Below are 24,027 nucleotides of genomic sequence, written 5' to 3' on the forward strand. Positions count from 1 at the left end.
CAACTGTCATGGTGTCAGCAGATTTCATGGGAGGAGGGATGAGGGAATGGACAGGCTCACTACCCACAGCAATTTTTGGACGCTATTATGAGACTCCACTGGCACTGCTTTAGGATATACAAGTTTGAGCAAGTTGCCCTGCACTTAGAGGAGGGATTAACTAAACCAATTTCACCTAAATCAGTTTGCACTGTTCAGATGATATGTTCATGAAGCAAGCAAGTCATTCTGATTTGCGGCAGTACTTCCCCGGGGGGTGGCCTTGCAAGGTACAACATGCTAGATGAGGAGTCTAGTAGTCACGAAAGTGAATGGGAGGGAAACAATTGCTCCTTCATGTCCCTATAGCCTCTACCCCAGCCCTGCACAGCCCCTCCCTGGCCTAATCCCGGAGCTGCAAGTAAGGAGGTAGGCCTTAAACAAGCAGGAGGCCAAGATACAAGGCCAAGGCTGCGGCCTTAGACCAGTCAACAGAGGATTCTGCACGCTGTAGGTGCTTTTAATAAATATTATTGACTCACCACTGCTAGATGCTAATCATGCTCAGGTAGCCATGACTAAAATTATTTATGCCACTTTTCAGTAGAAATTAACTACCTGACCCCATATGGGCTAAAAATTAGTGAGGTTATGTTTTCAAATGAGTCTGACTCAGATTGTCAGGTTGGAGTACATTAGATATGATTCAAGCCTTAGTGTAAAATAATCGCCAATTACTCTGTATGCCTACTTTTATGTATGTTTTCATTCAGTTGCATGTGCACGAGAGTAAAAAAAAAAGAAACAGACTTAGGACCAAAGTAGAGTGATATATTTGCCTCCCAAGGGGATTAATAATGGCAAGTGAGGGTTCCCAGTAAACTAGGGTTGCTACTTACACCCAATCTATTACCCCAATAAAAGGTAAATGAAGAACTTTCTTCGAAAAGTATAGTGCTGAGAGTTTATAGAACCCTTTCATCTTCAAAGGGCCATGCCAAGACTCACAATAGCCAGTACACAATATGATGCCTTTCATACAAGTGAAAGGTCACAGGAATGTCCTAAGGCCACAAAGCCAATGCAACATCAGATTTGGGAATGAACTCTCTGATCTTCTTGGCTCCTAGACTTGTATTTCAAGCACATAAATCAAGGTGTGAGGAACAATCAGGAGAAATCTAATTTACATTATATATCTGCATTAAGTTAATTGATTGGGCAGGAATATAGAAAAATAGCAAAGACTCTTCCCCCACCCAGGGCAGTGATCAGTGGAGAGAAGTGAAAAGGGGCATGTGAGGGTTAGGGGTAACCAGCCCGGGTAGAGTACGGAGGGAGTCTCCCTATTCAGCATTTCCCTTCTTTTGGAACATTGCCAGAGAACTGATTAGAGTACTGGGAGGGAACAGAATGGGGTTAAAGGCAGACCTCTTGGCCCAATTTGAGAATCTGAAGAATCAACTCACACACAGTAGTACTTGTCTATTTACATAGCCTCTAATATATTCCTTTATAAGGGCTCCTCTTCACAAACAACCATCACCATGCACCCTCCCCACACTCAGAAACCCTCAGAAAGGCAAAGTGGTTCACAAGCCAGAGGCTGCATGGCTGGGAGGCTGGGAGTGCACAGATTGATGGGGAGGAGTCCAGGGGACGGGTGGTTGGTGAGAGATTCGGGTGGGCAGGTAGATGTGTGACGACCACGTAGGAAGAAGGCGAGTGAGCGTGAAGGCGGGTAGGGGAGTGTGGAAGAGAGAAAGTGAAGAACCTAAGGACCCCAGGATCCCAATTTCCTGCTCCGAGAAGAAACACCTCCAAGAAATGCGCTGCATACGAAATGCTAAGTAACCTAATCCTTATCACCGAAAATGTTTCTGTAAATCTACTCCGCCGTTATTTACTTAATTCTTACGAGCCAGGAATGGAAAAACCCCACCTCTCCCGGGTTCAGTCGCAGCCTGTCCTGGGCACCTATAAGTTTTCCCTCTCCCCCACTGAGCTGCTTTCACAGCTAGGCCAGAAATAAGGAACCACCCAGACGGAGACTCGAGGATCGCTCCCCCGGCAGCAAAGGGATTAAGTTTCGCCGGGCCTTCCTGCGGGCAGGCTGTCCGCAGCAACCGGCTGCCGCAGCAGCCACCGCCGGGCGGCCGAGGGGCGCCGCCCGGGCCGAGGAGGCTGCCGGCCGCGGGAGCGTGGGAAGGCGGCGGTGCCCTTTCCCAGACTAGCACCCAGGCTCCAGGAGAGCTGCTCGAGGGGCCGCACCCGGCCCCACCGGGCTGCGCGGGAGGCCGTGGACCCGCCCCCGCCCCGCATCGCGGAGTGCAAACTCCGTCCCAGGAGGGCAGCGACGGGTGCCCGGGCCCCAGCGGCGCAACGGGAAGCCAGGGCCGGGCCGGGGCGCCCTCCGTCGCCGCCGCCACCTCGAGCCTCGCGGGCCCCGTCATCACGCCCCGCCGAGCCCCGGAGCAGCCTTCTGCCCGCGCCGGGCCCCGGCCGCACCTGAGACGCGGCCCGAGCCGGGGCCGAGCCCTGCGCCTGCGGTGGCGCTCGGCCCCCAGGGCCGCGGCGAGGGGGCGCGTTTTACCCAGAGCATTCCCGGCTGCCGGCCATGTCCTCGGCGCGCCCGAGGGCGCCGGGTGCTCGCCTGCCTCCTGCGCGAACTGGCTCGGGCTCCGGCGCGAGCTCCCCGGCCGCCGCCGCCGCCGCTGCCGTCGCCGCTCTAGGCCGCCGCCCGCCTTCGCCGCCGCCGCCGCGCAGCAGCCGGGATCCGCCCGCCCGCGCGCCCCGCCGGGGACAGCACGGCGGCCGCCAAGCTACCGCGGCTGGGTCTCCCGAGCCAAACTTAGAGTTTTCGCTCCTCAGTCCAGGGGCAGCACCATGACACCGCGGCAGCACCACACTGTCATTTCCGCCGCCGCAGAAGGAGGGGAAAAAAAGGCAATCCTGACGAAAAGGGGGATGGGGTGGGGGCGAACCGGGCTGGGACTGCCGCCCCGAGGGAGCTCTGGGAAGGGCCCGGCAGCACGGTGCTCGGCCACCTTCCCCGGCTCACCTTCCGCCGCCCCCGCCGCTCCCAGCTCCCCCTGCCCCTCCTCTGGAGGCGCGTTTACATGTTTTCTCCCCTGGCAGGAGTGACCGGAGAAACCTGAGCGAGCAAAGGCAGCGGGTGGGTGGGGTTCGGGCTACTACTGTACCTACCAGCTGATTCCAGCAGCCTTTTCTCCAGCGCCCTGTCATCTTGAAGGAAGACACACGGAGAGGGGCCCGAACGGGTGTGTGTGAGAGTGTGTGTGTGTGTGTGTGTGTGTGTGTAAGTAAGAGAGAGAGAGAGAGAGCAGAATGTGTGTGAAATGCAGAAGGAAGGCTCTGGCCAAACTCTTCTCCCAGCCGCCAAGCCCCTGGTCCCACAAACCCCCAGATTAGAACAACGAAAAGGCGGTTGCAACCGGCAGTGAGAAAAGAGTGCCTAGGTCCACCGCACAGGTCCTCGGGCGAAGCTGCTCTATGCAAAGTTAACTACAGAGTAAAACAAAAATAGTGGAGGAGACAGAAAAGGGCAGACAATTGAAGGAAACCCAACCCCTCTTTCTTTTTACAAAGGGAGAATGGCTGTGTTTTATTGGCCTTGGGCAGAAGTTGTGGGGATGGATTAAAGCCACCAAAATTTAAAAACAAAACAAAAAAAAATGGGAGAGAGAATACGGCTTCATTTACACATTCAAATCCTTGATGGACAAGAGGGTCGTTAATAAGAGGACAATGGGACAGATGCCAGCCATACAGGTATTCAATGTCCCTAATAAGCTAATTGGTCCATCTGGAACCCAGAAGCGCTCATTGGTCTGGAGTAAGCCCTTGGGCTGACCTGTCATTGTCTCAGAGACCACTGCCCCACTCACGAGGAGGGTGGGAGAGGGAAGGAGGAGGCCCCAGAGGAGATTCTGGAAGGGGAGAAAAAGGGGAGATGAAAGGGAAAGAAGTGAGAAAATGGGAGGAAACAACCCCCTCTCACACAGGCCTCTCATTACCTTCCATGGGAATGATTCCAGAAAAATTAAGGTAATTCTGGGTGTATCCCATCAGAGAACCAATAGTAATTAGCCAACACCCCTGTAAAACAATGTGCTAGGACTTCCCTGGTGGTGCAGTGGTTAAGAATCTGCCTGACAATGCAGGAGACAAGGGGTTCGAGCCCTGGTCCGGGAAGATCTCACATGCCGCGGAGCAACTAAGTCTGTGCGCCACAACTACTGAGCCTGCACTCTAGAGCCCGCGAGCCTGTGCTCGGCAACAAGAGAAGCCACGGCAATGAGAAGCCTGCGTACCACAACGAAGACCCAAGGCAGCCAAAAATAAATAAATAAATTTATTTAAAAACAAAACAAAACAATGTGCTAGAGAGTACTGAGGTGGAAAGGAAGGCAAAAATCACAACCAAGCTATCCTGATGAAAGTCTGGCCCTGAGAGAAGTAAAAGAGTCACACCAAAAGCACAGGCGAAATAGACAAGTGGGACTACATCGAACTTAATTTCTGTGCAACAGGAGAATCAACAGTGAAAAGTCAAGAAAGGAGAGAAAATATTTGCAAACCATGTATCTGATAAGGGGTTAATATGTAAAGAACCCCTACAACCCAATAACAAAATAAATAACACGATTAAAAAATGGGCAAAGGGGCTTCCCTGGTGGTGCAGTGGTTGAGAGTCCGCCTGCCGATGCAGGGGCCACGAGTTCGTGCCCCGGTCCGGGAAGATCCCACATGCCGCGGAGTGGCTGGGCCCGTGAGCCATGGCCACTGAGCCTGCGCGTCGGGAGCCTGTGCTCCGCAAAGGGAGAGGCCACAGCAGTGAGAGGCTCACATACCGCTATAAATAAATAAATAAATAAATAAAATTTAAAAATGGGCAAAGGACTTGAATAGACATTTCTCCAAAGAAGATATACAAATGGCTAACAAGCATATGAAAAGATGCTCAACATCACTATTCATCAGGGAAATGCAAACTAAAACCACAATAAGATATCATCTCACACCTGTTAGTCCGACCAGTATTAAAAAAACAAAAAACAAAATAGTAAGTGTTGGTGAGGATGTGGAGAAATTGGAACACTGTACACAGTTGGTGGGAATGTAAAATGGTGCAACTGCTATGGAAAACAGTAAGGAGGTTCCTCAAAAAATTAAAAATAGAACTACCATATGATACAGCGATCCCACTTCTGGAAATATATATGAAAGAATTGAAAGCAGACCCTCAAAGAGATATTTGCACCCCCATGTTCATTGCAGCATTATTCACAATAACAAGAATTAAAAGCAACCTAAATATCCATGGAGAGATGAATGGATAAAGAAAATGTGGCATATACATTCAGCGTATATGCACTGAATATGGCATATACATTCTGCCTTAGAAAAGAGGGAAATCCTATCATATGCTATGACATGGATGAACCTTGAGGATAAATATGCTAAGTGAAATAAGCCAGTCACAGAAGGACGAATATTGTATGATGCCACTTATAGGACGTACCAAAAATAGTCAAACTCATAGAAACAGAAAGCAGAATGGTGCACGCTAGGGGCTGGAGGGAAGGGGAGGGAAGGAGTTGTTTTGTGGATGTAGAGTTTCAGTCATGCAGGACTGGGGTGAGGGGCTCTGGGGAATCTGTTGCACGACAATGTGCGTGTGGGTGACAATATGGTATTGTACACTTGGAAATTGTTAGGAGGGTGAATTTTATGTTATATGCTTTTTGCCACAATAAAAAATTAATTTAAAAAAATTGAGTCAGAAATAAAATGATCCTAGCATAACAGAAGTGTATGTATAAGAATTACATATATATGTATTATATATATTTATATATTGCAGATATTAAGTGAAAAGAGCAAGCTGTGTATGATTTGCTACTACTATGTAAAAAAGGGGGGAAGGTATATGTCTGTCCATGTGTGCTTGTATGCGCACAGACTCTTCAGTAAAGATACCTAAGAAACTGATTACCTGGTTCCCTGGGAGTCAAGCATAGGAGAAGAGGTATTTAACATTGTATTTGCCCTTTTGTATTGTTTGAATTTTTTTATAATGTTTGTGTATTACCTTTTCAAAAACAATTTTGCAAGAAAGAGGAGCATAGAGACAGAAAATAGAATAGAGGTTACCAGGGATTGAGGGGAGGGGAGAATGAGGGCATACTCTTTAATGGTTACAGAGTTTTTATTTTGGATGATGGAAAAAGTTCTGGAATTGAATAGTGGTGATGGTTAAACAACATTGTGAATGTACTTAATACCACTGAATTGTACATTCAAAATTGGTTAAAATGGTAAATTTTACGTTATGTACATTTTACCACAATAAAACAAATTTTAAAAAGAACAAGGAGGTATACAGAACAGGTAGAGCTTGTTGTATTTGTGTAAGAAAATAGATGTATGTATATGCCAGTAAATGCATAGAAAGTAACCTGGAAGCACAGTGTAAAATAGTGTGAGCCTAGAATTGTGGTGGATGTTGAAGGGATCGTTCAGGTTTTATTTTCAAGGTGGTTTTTAAAAAATATATTTATTTATTTATTTGGCTGTGCTGGGTCTTAGTTGCTGCACGTGGGATCTTTAGTTGCGGCATGCGAACTCTTAGTTGCCGCCTATGGGATCTGGTTCCCTGACCAGGAATCGAACCCAGGCCCCCTGCATTGGGAGCACGGAGTCTTAGCCACGGGACCACCAGGGAAGTCCCCAGGTTTGATTCTATGTATGTTATAACTGTTTGAATATTCTACAATGAGAATTTCTTTTGTAGTTAATTTTTTTTTAAGATATGTCTCCAAAAATCCCAAAGTTGAGTCAGAAGTCAATTGATGCCTGAGAATTCCTTAACCTCACTTGATATGATCCCTAGAGAGAGCTGGAGAATTTTCTAAAATGTTAAGAAATGACCACTTTCATCATAGGCACACCGGAAACAAGCTAGCTGGCTCTTGGCAGAACTGTCACTTAAAGGAGACTTGCTTTTAATGGCTTTTATTGTCCTTTAGAAACCACCCTTTCCTTTACTTTTTAGCAGTCTCCCCTCCGCCTGAGCTTCCAGTGCTTTCAAGCTATTCCCTGGCTTACCAGAGCTCTATACAGAGTGCCCCAAACCCATCTTCCCTCCCCGAGCAGCAGCCCATATTCTGGACCTTTCCTTTTCCTTCCTCAAAACTTAACACTGCTTCTGGGTTCCTTTCACAAAGGACCTTACTGATTAAGGATTTCAATCAACTAATTTGAACTAAATGTTAATAACTTCATTTGTCTCTGTAGATAATGTTTTAATTTTAACAGAGGGCTTCAATGTATTAACTCAAAGCAATGACGAATAGCGTGGGTGGATGGGGATGGGGTAGGGAGATTTTGCTAATCACATCACATAAGCAGCTGCTTTGAAAATATCCCCACTTTCAGTAGTTTTATGCAAATTATCGCTGTAAATGTATTAAAGTAAATGTTTTGTATTTGGCAGGAGATGCAAAATCAGCTGGAAGTATGGGGTGAAATTATTTGTTTATAATTATTTAATGGTTACCTTTGTATATAACATGTGTTGATCCTATTAGCAGAGTAAATCAGGCCCATGGCAAAAAAAAAGAGACGATTGACAGATTCAGCTTGAGGTGTTTAATTGAATTAATCTGAAGCAGACTCAGGACACCAGAGTCCGAGAGTATGAAAGGGACAGCTCATGGGCTCTTTTTTTCTAACTACAAATAGGGGGGCGGGGTAGGCAGGGGAACACTCCAGATACTTTCTACAGAGAGAAGCACAGAACCCAGTCTGTTTCAGAAGGAAAAAAATCACAGAAGGGAGATTTTGTTGCACAAGAGCATTGTTGCTTCTGCAGAAGGGAACCTTCATGCTGCTCTCAAAAGAAGCAGCTAGTTGTCTGAAATCCAGAGGTTGACTGAAGGCTTTTCTAACCAGGGGGCTCTTAACAGGATGGTGAAAAGTACTTTGGCACGGGCTCATCAATAAGACATTGTTCTAAAACCAGTTGTGAACAGGCCATGTTCAAAATAAATACATTCCCAGTATGAAGAAATGGCATGCTCCTGGTATTTCTTATTCACTTTTGATCTATATTTTGGTATTGCTTTCATTAATTTTGTAATTTATCTGAATTATTGTGTTTGTTACAATGAACGCATCTGTTTGAAATCTATAGTACATTGGTAAATATTTCCCTAGAGCTTTCTTTTTTTTTTTAGAGCTTTCTTTTTTAAAAATTTATTTTATTTATTTATTTTTGGCTGTGTTGGGTCTTCGTTGCTGCGCGTGGGCTTTCTCTACTTGCGGTGAGCAGGGGCTCCTCTTCGTTGCCGTGCGTGGGCTTCTCATTGCGGTGGCTTCTCTTGTTGCGGAGCACGGGCTCTAGGCACGCGGGCTTCAGTAGGTGTGACACATGGGCTCAGTAGTTGTGGCTCACGGGCTTCCTAGAGCTTTAATCTTTAGGGCCAAGCCTAAACCTTCTGGCTCACCGTGACTTCCTAACCAGCGCACCGGGTCACTTAGGGTCTAGTTTCTGTGACTTCACATCCTCCAGGTTTTTCTCCCATCTCACTGCCTCTTCCTCGGGATCTGTTGCTTCCTCCTCCTGCTCTTCAACCTCTAAAGGTTGGTGTGAGCCAAGCCTTGGTCCTTGGCTGTCTTCTCCACCTACAGCTACACTTCCTAGGTGACCTCTTCTAGTCCCGTGATTTAAGTACAATCCCCACTTTAGCTCTTCAGCTCAGACCTCTCCCCTGAGTCCAGACTTACATCTCCACCTGACTATTTCACATCTCCACCTGGATGCCTCACGGACAGCGCTAACTTAATGTGACCAAAAGAGACCTATCGATTTCTAGTCCTCCCCATCTCAGCAAATGGCACCCCACCCAATTGCTTAAACCAGATACTGGGATGTCATCCTTGATGCTCTCCCCTCCACAACACCCAATGTTCAATCCATCAAGTTTTAATTTGGGTCTCCCCTCTTCTACTTTTGCCCTCTTGCAATCAGTACTGCAATCAAAGTGATCTTTTAAAAATGGAAATCTGACCATTTTACTTTCTCCTCTCATGGCCATTAGAGTAAAATGCAAATTTCTTGACATGGTCTATAAGACTTGGCATTAGCTGGCCCCTGTCTACCTCTCCCACTCCATCCACTCTCACCCTTGCTCACTACAATCCAAACACACTAGCCTTCCGACACCCCTTGAACCACAAACTCTTGGCCATCCCCAAAACTTTGCAAGTTCTCTCCCTCTGCTGGAGTGCTCTTCCTTCCACTCTTCACATAGCTGTTCTAGTTCCTTCTTTCAGGTTATGCATCACATACTCGGAGAAGCCTTCCCTGACTACCCCATCTAAAGTTACCCCTTCACATTACTCTCTGATATAACACCCTTCAGGGCACTTATCACTAGCTAAAATTATCATATGTGTTTATTATATGTTCCCCGCCATGCACACGCGCATGCACGCATATATATTCCACGAGAACGAGAACCTTGTCTGTCTCCATCACTGGTGTATCTCCAACACCTAGAACAGGACCTAGCTCATAGTAGGTGCTAATATTTGCCGGATGGATGGCAAGAATCAGGAAAGAGTACAGTCCAGAGATAACTTTAATCACACTGATACAGATTTACCCCAACTTTCAATCTGCAATGAGAATATCACATGAAAAGGATCTTTTGGCAGAAATTTATAGCAGATTCACGCAGGGAGGCCAGATACATTTCTCAGTGCCTCAACTGCCTAAAAGCCAGAGATTTTCAAACTGACCCAAGAAACACTAGTGTCCCTTGGGGTACTAACTGGTGTTCTAAGAAAAATGAATTTGATCAAGTAAGTTTAGGAAATGTTGCACACTGAATCTCTCTCTCAGAGACTCACAGCACACATTAGCATATTAAGGCTTTAAGAAGTCCTGCCAGAAATAAAACCTATTTTAGCTTTGCTTAGCATTTACCATATATATTTGACCGTGGAACTTTCATGCTCTACTCACTTATTAATATCTCACAGGATACTAGCATCTCTCAAAATACAGTTTTGGAAATACTGTCACAGATATAGACAAGTATAGATATGTATAGACAAACATATAGGTATGTATATCTATAAATATATATATAATGGATATTAATCAGAGTTAACTTAAGATCCATGACAATAAATTCCAAGTCAAAAATATCAGTGAAATGAAGTTCAATGGGATTCAAGTTTAAAATAAAGCTGTGGTTGGAGATAGTGCTTACTGTTAGTATCGACTGGCCTGCGATATGTTAAGAGTGCTGCTCTAAATAAGTTCAAATCTTCTGGCCCAGATGAATTACTCCCTAGGCAATGAGAACCTGCAAGTACAATCGATGAACCACGGTTAGTGATCCTTGGAAAATCGTACACAAGGGAGAAGTACCAGTATCAGATCCTCAAAGACTGGAGATGAATGGCTTTCAAAAGGGGAAGGAAGGTGGATTCTGCAAACTACAGACCAGTGTGGACTTAATGTGGGTCTGAGGCAAGATTCATTACCATTCATTCCTCTTACCCATTCCAGTACTTCTTTCTGTTCCTTGAGCTCTCCAAGCTCATACCTGCCTAGGGCCTTTGCATTTGCTATTCCTTCTGCCTAGAGCAGGGGTGGGCAAACTTCTCTAAGGAGCCAAACAGTAAATATTTTTGGCTTTTGGGCCATATGGTCTATGTCGCAACTACTCATCTCTGAGCAAAAGCAGCCACAGATAATATGTAAAGAATCAAACTTTATTTACAAAAACAGGCTATGGACCGGATTTGGCCCAAGGGCCATAGTTGGTCTACCTGGAGTGTACTTTGCCAGGATTGTTACACAGCTAATTCCTCTTTGTTCAGAATTCAACTCAAACATCCTTGTCTTAGAGTAAGACAATCCAATCTAAAGTAACTATGCATTTACTTGCTTTCAAATCTATTTTAATTATTTCCATTGCACTAATGCATATTTTCTTATTTATTGGCTTGTCCCCATGCCCCCATACACAGCAGAAAAACTAGCATTTATTGAGCTCTTATGCGCCTGACACTGTTCAAAGCATTTTACGTGTATTAGCTCTTTTAACCTTAATAATAACTTCCCGGCAATAATCCTTAGTCTCCCCATTTTACAGACGAAGAAACTAGGGCTGTGAGATTAAGTAATTTATCCATACTCATATAGTTTAGCAGGTGGTGATTCCAGGATTTAGACCCAGGCTCATAAGCATTATGCTATTGTGATATTGTGATTTATAATAAGAAATATATACTTGAATTTTGTTCCTGTTCCTGGCACAGAGCTCCTAAAACTCTTGGAATTTCCTAAGTGATGAGAGTGGGAAATGTGTTTTTGTTATGTTAATGAGGTGAATTTTGGACCACACCCAAGGTAGGATGCTGGTTGTCAGGGGACCTCCAGGGAGAGGAGGGGCTGGAGGTTGAGTCAATAGCCAATGGCCAATGATTTAATCAGTGATGCCTGTGTAATGAGGCCTCCATAAAAATCCAAAAGGACAGGGTTCGGAGAGCTTCCAGGTTGATGAACACATGTTGATGCTGGGAGATTGGGTACTCAGAAAGGGCTTGGAAATTCGGTGTCCCTTCCCATACACCTTGCCTATGCATCTCTTCCATCTGGCTGTTCCTAAAATTATATCTTTTAATAATAAACTGGTAGTCTAGTAAGTAAAATGTTTCTCTGAGTTCTGTGAGCCGCACTAGCAAATTAACTGAACTCAAGGAGGGGGTCGTTGGAACCTCAAATCTATAGCCAGTGGGTCAGAAGCCCAGGCAACAATCTGATCTTGTGATTGGCATTTAAAGGTGTGGGGGTCTTATAGGACTGAGCCCTTAACCTGTGTGTTCTAACATTTATGTCCAGGTGGATAGTGTCAGAATTGAGTTGAATTGTAGGACACTCGGCTGGTGTGGGAAAATCGCTTGGTGGTATGGGGACAACCCCTGACACTCATCGGAATTGGAGTCAGAATCATAGCTATAGTGTATCTCAGTTACAAGCTCCACAAGAGAAGGGATTTTTTTCTGTCTAGTCTACTAATGATGAGCCTAGAACACAGCCTAGTGCAATGCCTGGCATAAGTTAAATGCTCAATAAATATATGTCCATTTAATAAAAATTCTAGAATGCTCAGATTATTAAAGGGAGATGTTTTCACTAAGAATAAGTCAAATTAACCTGATTTCCTTCTTTGATGAGGCTAATTGTTAGGAAGAATAAGCAAATGGAATCTTGGATTTCTTTGGATTTTAGCAAAGCATTAAATAAGTTCTTTCCTGGAATCCCTATTTTACTAGACCTTTCAGTGTCGTTTAACACTGCTGCTCATTTCTTTCTTTTTTGTGGTTTCCATGACACCACACTCTCCTTGTTCCCTTCACACCTCTATGACTATTCTTGCTTTTTCTTTCATGTGATCCCCCTCCTCCATCAACCCGTAGGTGTTGACCAGGATTTCATCCTGGGTCCTTGGTTCCTCCCACTTTCCAAATTCTCCCAGATGGTCCCATCCATCCTCATTGTTTTCATTTTTACCTTTGCTCTGATGACACCTAAATGTATAACTCCAGGCCAGAACTTTACTCCAAGTCTGAAAAATCCTGCAGGTACCTCAACTTGAACATGTCCAAAACCAAACTCAGTATCTCCTCCCCAGATCTATTTTTGTTCTTATATTCCCTGTCTCAACTGATGGCATCACCCAGTCCCTCCCACACCAGAAACCTGAAAGTCAGTTCTGCCTCCTCACTTCCTCTCACTCCCCCCATAGCTAAATCCTGACCCAATCTTTTTTTTTTAATATTTACTTATTTATTTATTTAGGCTGGGCTGGGTCTTGGTTGCAGCATGCAGGATCTTCTTTGCGGCATGTGGGATCTTTAGTTGTGGCATGCGGCTCTTAGTTGCAGCATGTGGACTTCTTAGTTGTGGCATGTGGACTCTTTGTTGTGGCATGCATGCGGGATCTAGTTCCCTGACCAGGGATCAAACCCAGGCCCCCTGCATTGGGAGCATGGATTCTTACCCACTGGACCACCAGGGAAGTCCCCCCCAGCCAATCTCGATAATTTTCCTTCTCAAATATTTCTCACCTCATCACACACCTAGTAACTGTAACCAACTCTTAGTTGATCTCCCTGCCTCCAGTTTTGACCCTGTCCAACCCTTCGCACAGCCACCAGAATGAGCTTTTGAAATTGCAGATATGATCATGTAACACATCATTACCTGCAAGATGGAATCCAAGCTACGTCAGGGCCATAGAAATCTCAAACTTGCCAGCTTCATCTCCCACGCTACTGCCTCGCTCACAGCTAATGTCTCAACAATACCAAACTGCTTGCAACCTTGCAATTCTCCAAACACTTCTATGACTTTGCTCATGCTGCAGCCTCTGCTTTGATGCCCATCCTCTCTACTTCTCACTCCCCCTTTGCCTGGCAGACTTCTTCTCATTCTCTCAGACTCAGCCCCGGCATCATTTCCTAAAAGAAGGCTTCTTTAACATGTCCCATCCTGGGCTGGGTTAGATTTTCCTCTTCTGTGCTTCCAAAGCATCCTGCTTCTATCCCAGCACTAGTCCAGCCATATTTTTCTTGTCTGTTCACATGCCCGTATCCCTCATTAGACTATGAGTTTCCTGAGGGCAAGGACTATGCTTTATTCAAAATTGTATCCATCACACCATGTACAGTGCCTGGCACATAATAAGAATTCAATTAATATTTGATGAATCAACTATTTTATGGCCATAACATACTGTTGGCTCATTAGGTTGACTTATAACACCCTTAATTCTTTTCACACAAATAATTGTTACATAGTGTGGTAAGTGCAATGATAAAAGTAAAACAAAAGAACAGAAAAGGGACACCCAATTCAGCCTGAGATGAGGGGAGGTAGAGGAAATGATACGTCAAACCTAAGCTGCAGTGATAGAAATAGAGTATGTTGAACCGGGGAGGAGATAGTGTGGGTCTATTTGCATGGTCAAACTATGCCTGAACAACATTTCAATCAGTGGGCTCAGTTGGATTATTCAATAAATGGCAGTGGTTTGGAAAAAAATAAAGCCAAAGTTCAGGAATGGTTGAAGGAACAGGGAAGGTTTAACCAGGATAAGAGAAGACTCTAAGGGACTTGATTATTTTCTTCAAATATTTGAAGGGCTGTGTTATGGGTTGAATCGTGTCCCGCCCCCTCCACAAAAGGTATGTTGAAGTCCTAACCTCTGGAACATCAGAATGTGACCTTACTTTTGAATGAAGTCTTTGCAGATGCAATTCATTCAGATGAGGCATATTGGCATAGGGTCGGCCCTTAACCCAATATGACTGGCGTCCTTCTGAGAAGGAAATTCGGTCACAGACACAGAGGGAAGAAGGTCAGGTGAAGCAGGAGGCACAGATTGGAATTGTGGTGTCACAACCCAAAGAGCAGGAGCCCTCAGAAGCTGGAAGGGGCAAGAAAGGATTCTCCCCAGAGCCTTCAAATGAAACATAGCCCTGTCAACACCTTGATTTCAGACTTCTAGTCTCTAGAACTGAGACAATAAGTTTCTGTTTTAAGCCACCTGGTTTGTGGCACTTTGTTACGGCAGCCACAGGAAACTAATACAGGCTGTAACGGAGCAGAGGGAGCAGATTTGTTCCATGTAAGACCCAAATGGATGGAAGATACAGGGAGACAGCAATCTTCTTTATATTGAATGGAAACCTCATAGTCACACTATCGAAAAATAAAATGAGCTGCTGTGAGGGCTTCCCTGGTGGCACAGTGGTTGAGAGTCTGCCTGCCGATGCAGGGGACATGGGTTCGCGCCCCGGTCTGGGAGGATCCCACATGCCGCCGAGCGGCTGGGCCCGTGAGCCATGGCCGCTGAGCCTGCGCATCCGGAGCCTGTGCTCCGCAACGGGAGAGGCCACAACAGTGAGAGGCCCACACACCGCAAAAAAAAGAAATAATAATAAAAACGAACTGGGGTGAGAGCTGGCAAGCTTCTCATCACTGGAGGTCAAGGCTGGAGAGTTGTGTGATAGAAATGATAATAATGATGATGATGATAAGAATAAGAATAATACAACTTCCATTCTTACCCTGATTTGAACAAGCCAACTTCAAAAGACTGTTTTTGCTATAATTGGAGATATTTGAATGCTGATTGGATATTTGATCACATTAAGATTTTGGGGTTCAATTTTTAGGTGAAAATAATGGCATGATGGTTTTAATGAGAGAGAGAGGGAGATAAGGGTGGGGTGGGGACTGGTCTTTCAGAGATACACACTGAAGTGTGTCTAGGATTTGCTTTAAAATAATCCAGAGGAAGGAGACATGGGTTGGTGTACAGGTGAAACATGATTAGTCATATGGTGATAATTGTTGAAACTGGGTGATGGATACATGGAGATTCACTTATACTGTCCTCTTTACAGTGTGTGTGTTTGAAATTTTCCAAAATCAATTTTTTTTAAAACTACCGGCTACCATGTTCTGAGCACTTAAGATGGCCAGGAACCATGCTAAGTGTTTCTAAAGCATTATTTCATTTAATTTAATCATGGCACATAAAGACAAATACACAGCAACATTTCTGTATAGGAAGGCACAGTACTGTAAAGATGTTCTCTTCGAATGTGTCTGCATAATCAAGATGAAGAGAAAGTTCAATTGGTTTGGATTGCTTGAATTTTCAAAAGAATATATCTGTGTCAATTTGTATTCTTTAAAAAAAAATCTCCACGACAGCCCAATGAGGCATTATCATATCAATTTTATAAGTGAGGAAACTGAGGATCAGAAAAGTGAAGTAAATTGCCCAAGGTTGCATAACTACTACGTAGAAGAAGTAGGATTTGAACCCAGGTTTCTCTTGACTCCACCATTGTGTGCTTTTCATGCCCTTGCTATTCAAAGTGTGGCCTAAGGACCAGCCACATTGTATCATAGGAGAATTTCCTAGAAATACAGAGTCTCAGGCCCCCTACCCAGACCTACGGAGTAAAATTCCACTTTAAAGTTTAAGAAGAATTGTATATGCTATAATGCCATCCAGGGTATTTAAGCACCGGTAAGATGATTAGACCCAATCAAGAGTTCTAAACACTGGTTGCTCATCTGAACTAATTGAGGAAAATTTTAGAAATACTGATCTCAGATTATACTGTATTGTACCTCTTGGGTGGGGCATGAGAATCTGTATATTTACAGGCTCCCTCAGATGAGCTATCAGTGTTGGGAAGCACTGGAAAATGAAACCTATAAAGATCTTTTTCAACTCTTAGATTCTCTAACTCCTGATAAGCTTGTAGGAGAAAATGAAGAATTCAGTTCTGTGCGACTGTGGAAAATTACCTCTTCACTGAAGATAATCATTTAGAATGGACTTTAAGTTGTGTTCTAAGGAACTATAAGCTTCAAGGAGTGAAAATGGAGTCCAGGTGGACAGAATGAGAGAATTAGCAAATATATCAAAATACATGACAATTAATATATAAATCTGGGACTTCCCTGGTGGCACAGTGGTTAAGACTGTGGTCCCAATGCAGGGAGCCTGGGTTCAATCCCTAATTAGGGAACTAGATCCCACATGCATGCTGCAACTAAGAGTTCACATGCTGCAACTAAGGAGCTGGTGAGCCACAACTAAGGATCCCGTGAGTTGCAACTAAGACCAGCACAACCAAATAAATAAAATATTTTAAAAAACAATGTTTAAAAAAATATATATGTCATATTTTACTTCAAGGAATTATCAATGCATATACAATGAGACAAAATACAAGCCTGTGACTACAAAACAATTGGATTCGTTTTCATTGGTGCTTTATGTAAATCAAACTCATTATACTAGCGTTATTTTTTTCAGTGTGTGCTGAGTCCCTGTCCTCAAGGAGTCCACAGTCTAGTAGGGGAAAGATAAGTGAACAGACAATTACAATAAAGTGTGATAAAGCACTGACATACGATAAATACAAGCTGCTACAGAGCATGTAGGACGGGATCCTACTAAGCAGTGGAAGTGGGAGGAGGGCAGCCAGGGAAAGGTAAGTCTTGAAAGCAGAGTAGAGGGACTTCCCTGGCGGTCCAGTGGTTAAGACTTTGCTTTCCAATGCAGGAGGTGCGTGTTCAATCCCGGGTTGGGGAGCTAAGATCCCACATGCCTCGTGGCCAAAACACGGAAACATAAAACAGAAGCAATATTGTAACGAATTCAATAAAGACTTTAAAAAAGAAAACACTATGTCTTCTTTCGAAGGCAGAGTAGATGTTGTTCAGGGGAAGAAGGGCATTTCAGAAAGATGGCACAGTGGCACAGAGGCCAAAGGGAACATGGTAACTTCAATAAATGAATAATATCGTAGGCACACAGGACTTCCCTGGTGGCTCAGTGGTTAAGAATCTGCCTGCCAATGCAGGGGACACGGGTTCGAGCCCTGGACCAGGAAGGTCCCACGTGCTGTGGAGCAACTAAGCGCATGCGCTACAGCTACTGAGCCTGCGCTCTAGAGTCCATGAGCCACAACTACTGAGCCCACGTGCCACAACTACTGAAGCCCGCGCACCTACAGCCCATGCTCCGCAACAAGAGAAGCCACCGCAATGAGAAACCTGTGCACTGCAACAAAGAGTAGCCCCCGCTCACCACAACTAGAGAAAGCCCGCGTGTAGCAACGGAGACCCAACACAGCCCTAAATAAATAAATAAATAAATTTATTTTAAAAAAATATTGTAGGCACATAGGTTGAGGATGGAGCAGTATGAAAAGAAAAAGCTGGTGAGATAGTCCGAAGGCAGTTCATGAATGACATTCCAAGGAGTATGGACATTATCCAGAAGCTATGAGCAATCTTTGAATGGCTTTAAATAGAAGAATGCCATGATGAAATTTGCATTTTAGAAAAATTACTCAGGTAGCTGAAGTCATTCGAAGGGGTTGAGACAGAAGCAGAAGAGCTGTAGGGAAACCACTGCAATATGTGAAGCAAGAGATAACAAGGAGAGCGCACAAATGAAAGAGATTTAGAACTTTGTGACAAAATAAGTGAAGGAGAAAAAAGTCAGGTTTCTGCTTGGGTACTTGGAGACGGTGGTGTTACTATCCGGGACAGGGAATGCAGAAGGGGAAGCAGACGTTGGGTAGAAATGGGGATGGAGAATGTGGGGGAAGCATAATGAGATCAGTTTGGGACATGTTGAGTGTGAGGAGTGTAGGGAATAACTAGGTGGAATTGTTGAGTAGACAAATGGATATGTGGATGGGGAGCTCAGAAAAGAGATAAGGGCTGAATACACAGATGTGGAAATCATGAGTGTGCACAGTGGAATTATGAGAACACATACGTTCACCTAGGAAGAGGCTGCAAAATAAGGTGAGAGATGGGCTGAGGACAGAGTTTGGGGGATCCTCACTATTTAAGGAGTGACAGAGGAAGAGACCCCTGGAAGGAAGGAAAAAGAGCAGCCAAAGAGGTAGGAAAAGCAGGACAGTGTAGTAACAAGGAGGTAAGTGAATTGTTTTTTGTTGGTTTTTTTTTTTGTGGTACGTGGGCCTCTCACTGTTGTGGCCTCTCCAGCTGCAGAGCACAGGCTCCGGACGCGCAGGCTCAGCGGCCATGGCTCACGGGCCCAGCCGCTCCGCAGCATGTGGGATCTTCCCGGACCGGGGCACGAACCTGTGTCCCCTGCATCGGCAGGCGGACTCTCAACCACTGCGCCACCAGGGAAGCCCCAGTGAATTAGCTTTTTACTGCTACTGTACTGTATTCCTATTGTATTGTATTTCTATTTCTATTGCATTTGCTATCAAAGTGCCACAAACTTAGTGGCTTAGAACAATACAAATTTATTTTCTTATGCTTCTGGAGGTCAGAAATCTAAAATCAGTCTCACTGAGCTGAAGTCAAGGTGTCAATAGGACTGGTTCTTTTGGAGGCTCTAGGGAATAATCCATTTGCTTGCCTTTGCCAGCTGCTAGAGATCACCTGCATTCCTTTGCCTCATGGCCCCTTCTTTCATCTTCAAAGCCAGCAGCGTAATCTTGTCACATATCCTTCACGGTCTCTGCCTCTGATGTCATATCACCTTCTCTAACTTCTCTCCTTCCTCTCTCTTATAAAGACTCATCGGTGGATGCTAAAACTAGTGGGTGAAAGTTTGAGTAAAAAGATGTTTATATAGTCTCAAAGTGTTTCCTTACTAGATATCTATTAGTACAAGAGGGAAAAAATAATAACTTTGCAGCAGAGAAACCCAACAAACAGAATCTGAACCAAGTGGTCAAAGTTAATATGGCCACTAACGGGACAAATCAGCATCATGTGCTTGCTGAGGACACAAGCCTTCTGTGATGCTCTTTCTAAAAGCACATAATCTGAACCTAATCATGAGGAAAATTCAGATACACTCAAACTGAAGGACATTCTACGAAATAGCTGGCCTGTACTCTTCAAAATTGTCAATGTCGTGAAACACAAGGACTGTAGAATTATTCCAGATTAAAGGAGACACGAAAGCTGAGTGCTACTCACGAACCAGGATTTTCTTCTGCTACAGAGGACACTGTTGGGACAATGCATTCAGTGAAATCTGAATTAGGAATTAGGTCTGTAGAGTTATTAATACTGTATCAATGTTAATTCCTGATTTTAATCATTGTGCTTGATATCCTTAATTAATAATAATCATTGTGCTAATAATATCCTTATTATTAGGAAAAACACTCTGAAATATATAAGGGTAGATGGCATCATGTCTGCAAATTACTCTCAAATGGTCCAGAACGTAAGTGTGTGCGTGTATGTGTGTGTGTGTATGTGTGTGTGTGGCGGTGGGGGCGGGGGACATGAAGAAGGAGAAGGAGAAGAAGAAGCGGGAGGGAGAAGAGGAGGAAACACATGTGGTAAAATGTTAACATTTGGGGCATCTGAGTGAAGGGCAAAATGGGATTTTTTTAAACTCTTCTTGCAAGTTTTCTGTGTCTGAAGTTATGTTCAAATAAAAAGCTAAAATTTCACAGAAGTGATTCTGAGATGAAGAAGTGGAGACAGCAACTTCTTCTCAACTAGTTTTACTTTACTTTCGACTTCTTTTAGCAAGTTTGCCTGTGGAGGCAAGTCCAGAGGGAGGACAGTGGTGGTAGTGGTTGCAGCTGCTGCTGTTGTTCAGATGGGACAGATTTGTGCCAGTTTATAGCCTCAGGGGAAACATCAAGTGGAAATAGGGTAAAGATACAGGAGAGAGGGGATATCGCTGGCATGGGGCACATTGGTGCAGTTCCACATCGTTGGAGCATTAGCCTTAGACAGGAGAGTAGATAGATTTGCACTTAAGAAGGAAGAAAACATGGTGGCGCAGTGGTTAAGAATCCACCTGCCAATGCGGGGGACACGGGTTCGAGCCCTGGTCCGGGAAGTTCCCACATGCCGCGGAGCAACGAAGCCCGTGCACCACAACTACTGAGCCTGCGCTCTGGAGCCTGTGAACGACGACTACGGAGCCCGTGCACCTAGAGCCCGTGCTTCACAACAAGAGAAGCCACCGCAATGAGAAGCCCATGCACCACAACAAAGAGTAGCCCCCACTCGCCACAACTAGAGAAAGCATGCACGCAGCAAGGAAGACCCAACGCAGCCAAAAATAAATAAATAAAATTAATTAATTAATTTTAAAAAAAAGAAAGAAAGAAAACATGGGACTGTGCATACCTAGGTAAGTTTGTACGTAAGGAGTTGGTGAGAGAGATATCCTTCCTGATGGCCTATATTCTTTGTGAGTAGGAGGCAAAGTCATCTACGCAGTGCAAGGAGGAAAGTACATAGTATAGGGTCAAAATAGCTATTCTGAGGAATGGGAGAGGAAGCATTCAGTCTCTCTTGCCTTTCTTGACACCATTCTCCCATGATTTTCCCCCTAACTGCTTAGCCACTACTCATTCTGCTTAACTATCTGCTCCTCCTTTAGCTAATTTTAAAATATTGGTATTCTTCAGTGATCTGTCTTATACTCTCTTCTGTTTTTACTCTATGTTCTCTCAATGGGTGATCTCAGCCATTCCCATAGATTTAAATACCGTATTTTATTTTGATGACCCCCAAATTTAAATCTTTCAATCAGAGTTCTCCTCTGAGTTCCGGTTGTCCACTTGACACCTATATAAAGATATCTCACAAATATAGCACACTTTATGTATTCAAAACTGAAGTCTGGAGTCCCCTAATCATCTCCTTACGTTCAGTAGTGAGCACTACCATCAATCCTATTTCCTAAGCCAGAAATCGATGTGTCATCTTTGATTCTTCCTTTTCCCGTATCCTGTCCTCACTGCTCAGCAGGCTGTATCTTCAAAACATATCTTAAAGCTAGTCACACTTCTCCATCTTCATTGTCATCACTCTAACGGGACTACTTTCCACTCAAGTCTGGATTGCAATAGGACCTAATTTCTCTACTTGCATTCTTGACCCCTCTAATCCATTCTCCCACAGCAGCAAAAGTGACCCTTTTAAAATGAAAGATCATGTCACTACACAGCTTAGAACCCTTTAGTTCACCTAGGGAAAAATACAAATTCTTTATCAACTGCTGGACCTTGTATAATCAAATCTCTGTCTGTTTCCCTGGAATCATCTCCCTTGTTTTAGCCCCCCTTGTCTTCTTTAAAAAGTGCTTGAAACACCTAAGCTCTCTTTCGAGACTGGGTTTTTGCACTCGCTTTTCCCTCTGCCTAGTATACTCTTACCACCATTCCTTTACACCCTTTATGTCTGAACTCAAATGCCATTTCCTTAGATACGCCTTCCCTGGCCAATCCTTCTAAATAAATTAGGTCCCTTATATTATTCTCCTTCTTAGCCTCTTGTTTGTTTACTTTGTAGAACTTACTATACTTTATAATTATTCTACTTACTTACCTTTTTTTGTCTGTCTCCTCTTTGGGCAGAGTTCAGTGGGGATGGCTCATCTCTGCTCCACATGGTATTGGATGGGGCAGCTTGACTAGGTCTGGCCCCACTCACAAGAATGGAGCCTTCGCGCTCGCTGTCAACTGGGGCACTTTAATTCTTCTTGTGGCCTGTTTCTACATCAAGAGAGCTTGGATTTCTCTATGTAGCAGCCACGTTCTAAGAGGGTAAAAACAGAAGCTGCAAAACCTCTTAAGGTCTAGCATAGATAATTTTACAAATCATTCCTGTTCCATTCTATTAGTCAAAGCAAGTTACAGGAGCAGCCCAGATTCAAGAAGAAGAGGGGAAACTCCACTTCTTGATAGGAGGAGTAGCAAAGTCACATTACAAAAAGGGCATGCTGCATGAGAGAGATTATTACAGTCATACAATCTACCACACTCAATTATCCAAATGGTTAGCTCCTTCACCTCTTAAAGATTTTTGATCAAGTGACACTTTCTGAGTGAGGCCTTTCCTGACCACTCTATATTAAATTGCAATCCTACCTGCTCATTCACTAAGTAGTGTTTTATTTTAACACCATAGTACTTATCACCAACCAACATATATATTGTATGTATTTATTATGTCTCCTCCTTTTAGAATACAAGATCCATGAAGGCAGGAATTTTTGTCCATCTTGTTCATTGTTGTATTCCCAGAACCTACAGACTTGCTGGCATATAGTAGGCACTCAATAATTATTTAATGAATATGAGTTCAAAAATAGTGAAACCAAAAAACAAAAACAAAAACATAGTGAAACCACAGTTTTTCAAAATAATTAGAAATCTACTATAAGACTATTAAAGAATTTATAACTCATTAGAAATTTATAACTCATTATAAAATGTTTTCCCTCCTTTTCATTTCCCTGATTTCTTGGTAAACCTTGAATAAGTTGTTATCTGCAGGTCTTATCTGCCCACCAGCAAAAGAACATACATAATAAAACAGTGAACTTTATTAGAGAAAAGCATGGATTATCTCAGTAAGGGAGTTTTGGGGGAATCCTATGAGATGAGATGTGAGATACTATGAGGTGAGATACAAGGCCATTCTCAGTTCATTATTTTGTACCTTGTGCCCAATTTACACCCACTGGAGACAGCTAGTTAAAGTTCCAGGGGGATTTCTTTTTTGGTCTGGAAAATTGGTGAAGATGAAAATCTCATTGTCCAGTTGCAAAAATAAAAAATCCAAGAGCCTCAAGAGGACAGAGAAAGTGTCTTTCAGGGAGGAAGTGATTCAAAGGTAGCATTATATATCATTTCCAGTTATCCCTAGATTGAGATCAGAAATTGGTCCAGTGCCCTATCCTTATCAGGACAAAGAGAATACAGGAACAAATCCAAATGTCTGACTAAATATATATCCCCCCTCCCCACAAGGGAAAGTGTTGGTGGTGCTAGCACCATAGAAAAACCCATCAAAGAAAACAAATTGAAAGAAGATGAATTGGGGGTGAAAGTAGGGTTGTAGGGAAGGTAAGTCTTATACAATAAATTTTTAATTGAAGAAGCCTTCAATATCACCAGGATATACACAGATAAAATAGCCTGTCTCCCCCTATATCTGCCCATATCCAACAAACTTTTTTTTTTAATATATTTATTTATTTTTGGCTGCACTGGGTCTTCATTGCCGTGTGAGGGCTTTCTCTCTAGTTGTGGTGAGCGGGGGCTACTCTTAGTTGTAGTGCACGGGCTTCTCATTGCGGTGGTTTCTCTTGTTATGGAGCACGGTCTCTAGGTGCGTGGGCTTCAGTAGTTGTGGCATGAGGGCTCAGTAGTTGTGGCACACGGGCTTAGTTGCTCCGCGGCATGTGGGATCTTCCTGGACCAGGGATCAAACCCATGTCCCCTGCATTGGCAGGCGGATTCTTAACCACTGCGCCACCAGGGAAGCCCCCAACAAACTTTTTATTCAGTGTGATTTTTTAAACAGTTTTATTGAGACATGTCACATACCACACAATTCACCCATTTAAAGGCTTTAGTATATTCATAGAGTTGTGC

The 24,027-nt window shown here is 43.9% G+C and overlaps 1 protein-coding gene across 8 annotated transcripts in view; it reads right to left on the reverse strand.

Moving 5' to 3' along the window:
* The window catches only part of MID2 (midline 2), a 108,693-nt gene extending 105,399 nt beyond the window's left edge, over positions 1-3,294 (reverse strand). For 4 of the 8 annotated variants that reach the window (XM_067724172.1, XM_067724171.1, XM_067724169.1 and 1 more), the window contains exon 1: positions 3,187-3,294. The gene's annotated coding sequence lies outside the window, so the exon portion shown is untranslated. The other 4 variants (XM_067724166.1, XM_067724165.1, XM_067724168.1 and 1 more) reach the window with 3 other exon arrangements.
* Positions 3,295-24,027: the final 20,733 nt, after the last annotated feature.

This window comes from Pseudorca crassidens, chromosome X (genome assembly GCF_039906515.1).
Source record: "Pseudorca crassidens isolate mPseCra1 chromosome X, mPseCra1.hap1, whole genome shotgun sequence".
Classification (NCBI taxonomy): Eukaryota; Metazoa; Chordata; class Mammalia; order Artiodactyla; family Delphinidae; genus Pseudorca; species Pseudorca crassidens.